Raw genomic sequence first — 11,910 nt, forward strand, 5'->3', positions numbered from 1 at the left:
ACAAAAGTACTGAACCACTATGTTATACAGATGAAGCTAACAGCATATTATACATCAACTATACTTCAATTTTAAAAATGGCATCTCTACTACAGCAGAAACTTTGCCTTTCCATTTACAGCTATGTCCTTGGTGCCTGTGTTGGAACCTGCCACAACATAGGCACTCATAACTAAATAATGAATGATGATTAATTCAATTTTCTGATGTTCTAGCCCAAACCTTTCTCTTGAGTGCCAGACTATCATATCTATTTCCAATTAGATGCTTCATTGGGTACACCAAACTAAGCCCTGACAACCAAGAATGTATTCCCTTTCTCCCCACAACTGCCCTTTGCCCAGTGTCCTCTACTGCTATAAATGGAAGAACATCCACCCAGTTCCTCAGATTAGCAACCTGGGAGTTTTTCTTAACTTCTCTCTCATTTACTCTTCCCATCAAGATTATTAGCAAATACTGTAGATTTAATTTTTTCAATATTTACCAGAACCATGCACATTTTCCATCCTTACTACCAACACCATCATCTCTCTGCAATGTTTGCCTAACTGGTCTCCCTGCCTTGGCCACACATTAGTTTTGTAACTTTAGAAATATTTCTTAAGTTCTCAATGCCTTGGTTTCCTCACCTCTCAACCTAGGTTAACCTCTTTATGCTATTGTGGTTGGTTAGTGTCTCCCCAAAAATTCATGTCTACCCATAACCTCAGGATGTAATCATTTGCAGATATAGTCAAGTTCAAATGCATTATATGCACTAGGATAGGCCCTAATTCAATGACTAGTGTCCTTATATGAGGGAAATTTGGACACAGAGGCAGAGACAAAGGAGAAAATGTGAGACATGGGGAAGAATGTAAAGATGAAGGCAAGGACTAGAACGATGAATCTGTAAGTTGAGGAATGCCAAGAATTGCTGGCAGCTACCAGAAGATAGGAAGAAACAAGGAAGGACTCTCCCCAGATCCTTCAGAGAGACCATAACCTTGGAGACACCTTGATTTCAGACTTCTGGCCGCCGAAACTGTGAAGAAATTCTGTTACTCTGTCACTCAGTTTTCTGCAATTTGTTTCAGCAGCCCTAGGAAACAAATACAATTATTGTGAAGATTAAATAGGACAACTTGTAGAGAATTTGTAACTGTGTCTACAGTAAGCATGCAATAAAAGTTATTTTATTTTCATTATGAACCCAGATTGAAATTCAAAACCTAAATATGATCAGGGCACATTCTTACTTTAAACTTTTCAGTCTTTCTTTTGCCCACAGGATACTATCCAAAACCTTAAGACATTTCAAACTGATCTGAACAAAATCTAACCACACAGCCACCTCTGTGTACTTCTTTCTCCTCCATTCTGTCTTCTCCACTTTACAGACTTTCCTTCAAATCTTCGTGTACTCCCATCTCCAGGCATTCTAACATGCTATTCCCTCTGTCTCGAGCATTCTTCCTTTTCCTTTCTCCTCCTTTAGGTCTCCGTATAAAATGTATTAAAGGAGACTTTCCTGATCAGGAAAGATCCCTCTTGAATCCCTTAATATTCTATCTTCTGCTAATATTTTACCTTCTGCTACTTTCATCAAGTCATATATCACCACGCCACATTCCTAGTTACCCTGTAAACTCTCAAAGGACTGGCCACACTTGTTTTGTTGTTTGCACTTCCCAGTACCTGGTATATAGTCAGCAGTAATTCAGTAAATATATATTACATAAATAAATAAATATGACTAAGTTGTTGTTTAGTCACTAAGTGGTGTCTGACTCTTTTGCAATACACTGGGCTGTAGCCCACCAGGCTCCTCTGTCCATGGGTGTTCAAATGTGTTCGGGTTTGATTCTTGGGTCAGGAAGATCCCCTGGAAAAGGAAATGGCAACACACAGCAGTATTCTTGCCTGGGAAATCCCATGGACAGAGGAACCTGGCAGGCTATAGTTCATGGGGTTGCAAGGCCTGGATATGACTTGATAAATAAACCACAACAATGATTGTTTAAGTATAATGCCATAAATATGATAATAAAAGTACAATCATAGCCCATAAAGGGAAAACAGATGGGCAGGCTCTCAGGCCATCTAGGACCAACTACGAGTCATAGAATTTTATAGATAGGAAGTCTCTGAACCACATTTATTTTATCCCTTTCCTGTATTTTATGATCCAGAAACTGAATGAGGTAAAGCATTTACCTAAAGCCGAATAGCCATCAATGGCAAAACTAGAACCAGAATTCCCTTTCCTCTCCAAAGAGTTCTATCATAGCATTAGGCTGCTTACACTAAAGAGAAATTAAGCCAGGATCTTTAAAAAAAAGGAAAGAAAGAAAGAAGAGATAATGCAACTGAAGGAATGAAACTGGGGAAAACATGAGACTTGTTTACAGAGGACAGAAATAATAGTGATGAGCTCCGAGTATGTCCAAATGACTCCCAGATTGCCAAATAGGGTGATTCAAAACTGATAGGAAGTAACTCAAATTCCTTAAGTGCAGTCAAAGAATGTGTAACTAGGGGAGGTTAAATTAAATTCCTGAAGTGCAGCAAGTGTGTGATCGGGGAGGAGGAGAAGAGAAATTCCCTAAACTGAGATATGCCACAGAAGGAACAGAGAATTTATGAAAGATTGATTATCCAATAAGTATCCATCCAAGCCTGAATCTTGCCTACTTGCATCTAATAGCTCTCCCCACCTCTCTCCCTGGAGCCATGAGAGTTGATAAGACAACAAGAACTAGGAAGTAACAATGCAGTTTAACTCAGATAACATAGCAGCACTGGGGGTGTATCAGGGCAGGAAGGAGTGTCTTTAGTCAGATACCTTTACACTCTAAATCCACAAATTCCAGTGTTAGCACAGTTGCTAGATTAACCCTTCATTTATTCTGGAATTCTGCCTATTTTTCCTACACTTTTCTCTGAGTAAAAGCCAGTCTTCCTATTCACTCTATTTATACTTTTGGGTAGATAGAATTATATCAATTCAATCAACCAATCTGGAAAATTCACAGTTATCTGACCATCCTTTGCCAATATCCAATCAGTTACTAAATCCCAAACAAATTCCTAATTTAGACAAGAAGACTTTTTACAGCTTGATCTCAGCTAATTGTTACAACCCTTTCTCCCGACATTTATCCTCATAAACCCTATACTCTGGCCACACTGTCCTCTGAAATCTTTACATACAGTAAGTCCTCTACATGCAAACCTTCAAGATATGAGCTTTCAAAGACAGGAACTTTCGTTTGCATGTCCAGTCACATAAGTTAGTTCACATGTCTGGCGTACATTGTCATGTGTGTGCACCTTCTACAAGTGGTTGTGGTCGTGTGTACTTTACTGTACAGCACTGTATAGAGTACAGAATAGAATCTTTAATTCAAGCCCAGGATGTCTGGAAGCAAGCAAAAAAACAGCAGTGATGTAGCTGGTACTGCTTAAGAAGCACCAAGCAATAAGGATGGAAACAAAAGTGAAAATAATTGAGAAAGTGGAGCAAGGTGAAAAGATGGTAGACACCTCTTGTTCTTGTAACATGAGTAATTCAACCACTGGCATGATTCTAAAGAACAAGGACAAGATCGTGGATCATGTGAAATCAGCTGTGTGATGATGTCAACAATAATATCAAAGAGTAAAGAAAAGGATGGAGGAGATGGAGAAACTTCTCAGTGTGTGGATGCAGGATCAGTATCAGTGTTGTGTCCTGCTCAGCTTAATGCTGATTCAAGAGAAAGCTAATAGCCTTTATGAAGACTTGAAGAAGAAACATGGTGAAGACTCAGAGAGCACATTTTTTAATGCCAGCCATAACTGGTTTTATTGGCTCAAGGCTGGAGCCAACATTCATAATGTAAAAGTAAGTGGTGAGGCAGGAAATTCAGATATGATAACTGCCTGGGAATTTCCTGAAACGCTTTGAGAAATTACTGATGAAGGCATGTATTTACTTGACCAGGTTTTTAATGTGGATGAGATAGGACTATGCTAGAAGAGGATGCCAGATGGAAGTCATATCAGTAAGAAGGAAAACTTGATGCCAGACTATAAAGCAGCAAAGGATGGGCTAACTGCTAACTGTTGTTGGGTGGCAATGCTTCCATTGATATGAAGCTGAAGTCTCTCTTAGTTTATCATTCAGAGAACCCAAGAGCCCTTCAAAACAAAACCAAGGTTGTGTGGAAGAGTAACCCCAAAACCTGGGTTACATAGATCATTTTCCAGGACTAGTTTTTCCATCACTTCATCCTGAAGTTAGAGAAATATTGCTTAGAGAAGGATTCCCCATTCAATGCTCTTTTGCTGCTCAACAATGCTCTGGGCCACCCTCTCCCATTTATGGATGACTTTCATCCCAATGTCAATGTAGTATATCTGCCACAAATACTACATTCTTCATCCAACCTATGGACCAGGGAGTCATTGCAACTTTCAAGAAATAGTATTCAGGTCACACTTTTTTTGCCAGCCAGTGAAGGCAAGTGATGAATCAGGAACAATCTTGTGATAATTTTGGAAAGGCTATAACATCTACAAGGTCATAAAAATGTTGACTACATGGAGTGAGGTTATGGCCATCACCATGAATGAAGTTTGGAAGAATTTTTGCCCAATTTGTTCCTGACTTTCATGGATTTGAGAAGGTGGATGAGGAGAGAAAGGGTCTTCAGCAACCTAGTGACCCTCAGTGAAATCTGGAGGAGGATGTATCTGCAGGAGTATGACTTCATTGAACTCCTTGCTGTGCATCACGAGGAGCTCACTAATGAATACCCAAGGGACTAGGAGGTCCAATGGAAGAATGAAGAGAGACAAGAGGAAGAAGTAACTGAATAGCAACCATTCAGAAAGCTTCCCAGTGCTACCATGTCATCTATGATAAGAAAAAAAGAGTTACTACCCAGACATCACAGGACTGCTTTTTTTAAGAGGTAGATAGAATTGAAACCAGCAAGAACCTACAACCTGCAGCATCAAAGTCCGGCATGAGTGAAAATGGAGCTTGCCCTCCACCTCTTACTGCTGACATCCTTCAACTCTATCATCTCTCACCCTCTCTCCCTCCTCCAGTCAGTAACTGTTCTTGTTTATTCACTTGATGCCAGCCCCTGGATGCCAGCTGTTGTACTATACTACTTTTCAAAGTACTGTACTGTAAGATAAAAAATGTTTTCCTTATTTCTTGTGTTTGCTTTTTATGAATTATTTAAGTGAAATTTATTATAAACCTGTTACAGTATCATAAACCCAATAGTTGCATACCTAGTTAACTTTGTTGCACTTATGAACAAATTGGACTTACGAACACACCCTTGGAATAGAACTCAGTCATAGGTAGGGGACTGACTATTTTTTTACATTTTCACGCTTTTGCTTATGTCAGGAGGAGCAGGGATAATTTAGTTATTTAATTCTGAATGTTTTGCAAAAACAAAAATTTGGGCCAAAATTATAGAGTCATGCACAATTTTAATATACATATTTTAATATGTTTTCACATAATATATATGTATAATATATAGTGCATAATAAAGTATCTAGCATCTTTAACTGGAGAAGGCAATGGCACCCCACTCCAGTACTCTTGCCTGGAAAATCCCATGGATGGAGGAGCCTGGTAGGCTGCAGTCCATGAGGTCGCTAAGAGCCGGACACACCTGAGCGACTTCACTTTCACTTTTTCACTTTCATGCATTGGAGAAGGAAATGGCAACCCACTCCAGTGTTCTTGCCTGGAGAATCCCAGGAGCAGGAGAGCCTGGTGGGCTGCCGTCTATGGGGTCGCACAGAGTTGGACACGACTGAAGTGACTTAGCAGCAGCAGCAGCAGCATGTTTAATTATGAAGTCTATATGCATATTATATGTATTAGTCATTATTCCACTATACTTATATGAAAATTTAGAGTTAGAAATTTATATGCACATTAAACTCATCAAATGTTAATGACAATTTAAATAATATTTAATAGGCATTTTTGCAATTTTTAACAGTAGTAGTGAATATGATTAGGATAATTAAATACTGTCCCTGGGAAATGAATGTCTAAAAATCCATGTATGGGTTTTGGAAGAATTTAAGAAATTAATCAGAGATGTTTGGGTAATATAGTAATTTCTTTGAAGACATATATTTAGTTAAAGAAATTAGGCAAATCTGTGTTTTATAACCCTAGAATGATGGCTATTCCTTATTATGTGTTTCCACAGTACTTTGCTTATAACTCTAGTAAAACATTTAACTTAGTTTTGCCTTTTTTAGTAACTATCAAAATAGGAATGATTCTCCATTAAGACCACAGGGTCTTACAGGGTAACAGTAAATGTATTTGATGTAGTAACACAATCATTTTTCATTGTTTAATGAATTCATAAGACATCATATGTGATTTTGTTCTCTCAGGACACTAGGGTATTTTAATCCTTAAGCCAATTTTACTGCTTATATATCTTTCAAATTTACCCCCAACATGTTATCTCCATGAATATTGAAATTTAATTTTTTTCAATTATTTTCTGAATTATAATGATAACCCCTTAAATAATCTCTTTGAAACTAGACTTGCCTTTCTTTAGAAGTTTATCTTCTAAACTGCTGCCAAATTGATCTTTCTAAATGTTAATCTGATCAGATCACTCTCTGCTTGCCCCTACTTTATTAACCAGGACCCTGACAGGACATCGATGTCACACACAATGGGGCAATGGAGAAGAGTTAAATGAAGGGACTGTCCTGATGTCCCCTCCTTATGTCCACAAAGACATAAGCAAGATCAAAGGAATGATAAAGACCTCAGGACTCTCAACAGAAGAAAGTCATCACCACAAGGCATCCTAAAAGGGAAAAGGAGAGGGCCTTACCAAAACCAGGCAAGAGAGCTATAGCTACAGGAAGTGACCACCAGATGAGACTGTGGTCCTACATAGAGGAAGGCAGCCATTGCCACACCTCATTGATTTGGATCAGGTAACCGAGAAGTAGAGCATAAGAAAGTTAGTCTTGTGTAAGTGATCTTTGAGGAAGTACTCAGCTGAATCTATAAGGGAGTGAAGTGAAGTGAAGTCACTCAGTACTGTCTGACTCTTTGCGACCCCATGGACTGTAGCCTACCAGGCTCCTCTGTCCATGGAATTTTCCCTGCAAGAGTATTGGAGTGGGTTGCCATTTCCTTCTCCAATAAGGGAGTAAGGAGAGTGAAAAAGGCAAAGGATGAAGCTAGGCAAAAAAAAAAAAAAAAGTCATTTCAGGAAAGGTTTAGGCTCAATCTAATCCCATGGGATACTTCAGAACATAGACCACAGCTAGTATTCTTGCCCAGAGAAAGAAGGGTTCACTTCCTTATCCATGCATTAGACAGGCATTGGAGACTGTTTGACCCTGGGGGAGGAGAGAGTTTAACTTCTCAGAAGTCTCAGTGTGACAGCTTTAGACAGCCTAGGGCAATCCTCCAGAGAAATATGCCAACTGGAGCAGTTACCAGCCAGGCCCTACAGCCACTGGGGGGATGGGTGCACCAGCCCAGCCCCAGCTCTTCCCATCTGTTTTCAGCTTCCTCAAAACTTGGCTTGGTCTAAATATCTGGGAAAATTTGTAAGAGAAGCATTAATGGGATGAACTGCAGCATTCTTTGCTTCAGTTGGTTTAAAGTTTGTGATACCATCACCTTCTGCTTCTTTTTGTTGATGTTTATTCACTAAATCACATCCAACTCTTTGTGACACCATGGCACTTAACCCTTCTTCTAAATTCCTCTTATTCTCACCTAGAGCTTCAGATGGCCTCAGTAGCTTATTTGGTGAGACATTCATTCTCATCACTGAGACTTGATACCGCCATTATCATACCCTTACTAGGCAATGATTGATGTGCTAGTTGATTTATAATTTGGTTAGGCATGGAAGCATTAAGAAATATCCTGTAGTTCACCTAAGTACCAAACATATTCCTCCATGCTACTGTTAAGTAACAGCAACCATACTTCCTTGGGATTATCAGGTTAAAATACCCATATGTATACAATTGTTAGGAGAAGCACACTGATTGAAACTGGCCAGGTACCACAGTAACCATTTGCATGAGTTGTTTTTATGACAGGAGATCTTGATAAGGAATACGGAACCACCAACCGGAAGAGTTTGGGTGCCGGGAGCCGGCATATTGCATATTGAGTGCAGCACTTTCCACAGCATCATCTTTCAGGATCTGGACTAGCTCAACTGGAATTCTATCACTGCTGGGAGCCAGCGTGAGGAATTCCGCCCATGACAAAGGTCATGAGGAAGGAGGGGGCATAGGCAAAGGCGGGATCGAGCCTCAGGGGTCTCCCTGGAAATTCTCGAGCATCTACCCCCAAAACCAGAGTCTGCCTACTTTCTGCTTTGTGCTTTTCACCTACATCTCTGAGTTTACAGGGGGCTGTCCCCCACTACCTCTCTCTGCAAAAAGAGTTAGCTTACAGCTCCAGTTAATAATTCTTGGGTGTGACAGTGTTTAACCTACAAACTCCTTTGGAAATCCTCTAGCCTGCCTGAGTAGGTTTTTCCGGCCACATGTGATTGTTCAGAGCCTCCCAACTGTGAGAGGCAGGAGATGTTCTAAACTGTCTAAACACAGATTCTTTTGAGTAGTTAAAAGATTGATTAGAAATTGTATTGGTGAAGGGATTTTCACTTGTTGGGCCAATGTTTGCTGCTAAGTTTCCATATCCCTTACCTGCTGTGTCCCTGGCAGTGTATTGATTAATATAATTGGTGTAAGTAGTAGCTTTAATGTTTGTAACCTGGGACCCTTGAGTTAATTCTTTTTCTTGTTATAGCCCACCACACCTTTGCTCTGTAGGAATGCAACTTTATCTAATGCTTTTGGAGGGTGGCTCCTGACCAATCACCTTTAGAGAAAAATAAGTTTTCTGAAGAAAGGGTCTTAAAATGTTAACAGGCCTCCAGGCCAGAAGATGATGCAAATCACCTAAGCTTTTGCATATGATAAGTTTGCAGGAAGAAAGCCTGGCTTGCTGCATGACTCTACCCCTTCCCCCATTATCCTCTATGCATAACTTAAGGTATAAAAACTACTTTGGAAAATAAAGTGCTGGCCTTGTTCACCGACACTTGGTCTCACCATGTCGTTCTTTTTATTACCTTCTGGCTGAATTATTCATCCTCCTTTCTCCACTGAATTTCCTCACTGAGCTATCCTTATTCTATTACTCTTTATATCTTTGATAAATATTTAAATAAATAGGTCGCCTATGCCGTCTCTCCTTCGAATACCCTGGATCAGCCGGGGCTGGACCCCGGCATTTGGGAAAGGTCGAAAGAAGACACCGCGTGTCCGTCTACTTCTCAGAATCTCTCTTGCTAGCATCCATCTTGGCTGAGTGATGCGCGCGCCACCAGGAAAGACTGAATTTGAATGATTGTCCAAAGACCACCCAGAAACTAATCCCATCACCATAAAACCCAAGACTGTGAGCCACGTGGCAGAGCAGTTCTCCTGGGTTCCTTTACCCTACTGCTCTCCACCCGGGTGCCCTTTCCGAATAAAATCTCTTGCTTTGTCAGCAGATGTGTCTCCTAGGACAATTCATTTCCGAGTGTTCGACAAGAGCCCACTTTTGGGCCCTGAAAGGGGTCCCCCTTCCTGCAACACAATTGGGTCAGTATGGTAACTCCAGTCAACAGGGTCACAAAGAGTGGGACACAACTGAAGCAACTTAGCATGCATGTATCCCTCTTCTGGGAAATAGGCCCACAAGATCTTCAGTTGAGCAAACAGGAGACAAAAATTCTTCCAGTCAGGCCTGGAGTGCTTGTGAAGTAGAGTCATTCCTTCCTCCATCTCTTGGTTTCTGTTCTCATTGAAATGTATGGTCAATGGTTCAAGATAAGTGCACTCCTTTCTAAAGGATAGTGTCCTCATTATAGGTTATCAGCTCCAAACTGGTATTGCAGATGTGCCTTAAATGGGCATTTCCATGGTCTAAACAGGTCAGCAGCCTCCAGATGAGTCAATATATGGTAACACTAGAGGATTTGTTTGCCATGTTCTCATTATCATGTTTCTTTTGTCATTAGAAGTGTATCTTGATCTGAGGAGATAATACATGGGATCTTATTCTATAGATAACTCTGTAAGGCCTTGTGTGTGATGTTAGTTGTGATGCTAGAGAAGGTGTGTGATGGCAAAAAAGGTAAACACATACTTGGATTATTTGTCACTCTGCTCTTAGACATTCTGTGTCTAAAGACAAATTATTGCCCTTGTCAGAATAAGAGAGAACCAGTGTTATCCAGTTACCATCATTAAGTGTCTGGTTGGCCTTTGCAAAGTATGATATTATAGCAGGGGTTCAGCACTAGAAACTGTTTCTAGATCAGACAGACATTTAGCTGTGGCATTAGCTAGATCAATTTGTATGAGAAGGAAACCCATGCTATTCAGTTCAGTGATAGTCCCTATCTCTGTCATCATGGCCACTCCATTCAAGAGTCTACTCAGCAAGCACAGAAGTTGGTTTATAATCTACCAGACCAGTCATCCTCCATATCTGGTTAACATATTATAATAAATTCTTCTTATTTTATGCTATTTCTTTTTGTCTATCCATATTTTTCCCTGGACATCCTTGCCCCTAAATTGGCAATTTTAGTTTTTATATGCCTCCAACCAATTAGCCAAGCTATTCACCACTGTCTATGTATTCCTGTATATCTTTATTTGGAGACACAGATCTCTCAACAAAATTGGATGTTGTATAGTGATATGAATAGCAATATGAAAACTGACCAAAGTCCTCTCTACAGTTCGAATTTTCTCATCACTATTATCTTTCAAGGCAGCCTCTGAATTGGGATATACTGGAACAGCAACCCATTTTGGATCCAAACTAAAACTTCAACCTAAACTATGCATGGACCAAGTCTGGGTTGTTTTCTTCTTTCCCTAAGTTGGTCACAAAGAATCACCCATGAGACCACAATTGTGAGTTTTGTGAGTGGTATGTTTTGAGACTGTGCTAGGTGACATGGAAGTCCAGATATGCGTTTGTCCATTTTACTTATACACTTAAGGCTGATCTAAGATGTAAACCTTCCATTTTTATAGGTAACTGCTGCTTAGGTGCTAAAGTTGATGGCTCGGTCAGTCTGACAACCACCGATTGACAGTGAGCAGCTCTAGTGTCATAGGTGCTTGATGTCCCTTAGCCAGGTATTTATTCTGCCTGTGATCTTGACTACCAAGGAGAAACTGTACTACTGTTCCACATTGGAAGTGTGGAAGAGTATGTCTGAATTACAGGAAATCTGTTATGGCATCTCTTAGTATTATTATGCCCTGTAATTAAGGTCAATGGAAAAGCACAACAATGTAATTCAGACAGAACTATCAATAGCACAGATCCTTTGGAAATGAAGGTTTGGGTCACCCCACCACATAAAGAACCATGACCAGCAGAGGTGCTTGCTGAGGGCAAAAGAAATACAGACTGAATAGCAGAAGCAGGTATTTATAAACACCAGTTATGACTACGTGCCTAGCATAAGAAACAAGGACTATAACTACCTTGAGCATTTCTTTCTAATTTTGTTATGAATAAACTTAGTGTATATTATACATATACTAAGCAAATAGCCTTGTTTTCTTTCCTCTTATATTTCCTTACCATGTAACATCAGATTTACTTACTTTCTATCAGTCTTTAAGTATTGTTAATTTTAAATCATAGTATTTAAGTTACGGGGAGCTTCCCAGGTGGCACTAGTGGGAAATAACCTGCCTGCCAATGCAGGTAGACATAAAGAGATGCAGGTTTGATCCCTGAGTTGGTATGATTCCCTGGAGGAGGGTACAGCAACCCACTCCAGTATTCTTGCCTGGAGAATTCCATGGACAGAGGAG

The sequence above is a fragment of the Bos javanicus genome, chromosome 1 (genome assembly GCF_032452875.1).
Source record: "Bos javanicus breed banteng chromosome 1, ARS-OSU_banteng_1.0, whole genome shotgun sequence".
NCBI classification, from domain to species: Eukaryota; Metazoa; Chordata; class Mammalia; order Artiodactyla; family Bovidae; genus Bos; species Bos javanicus.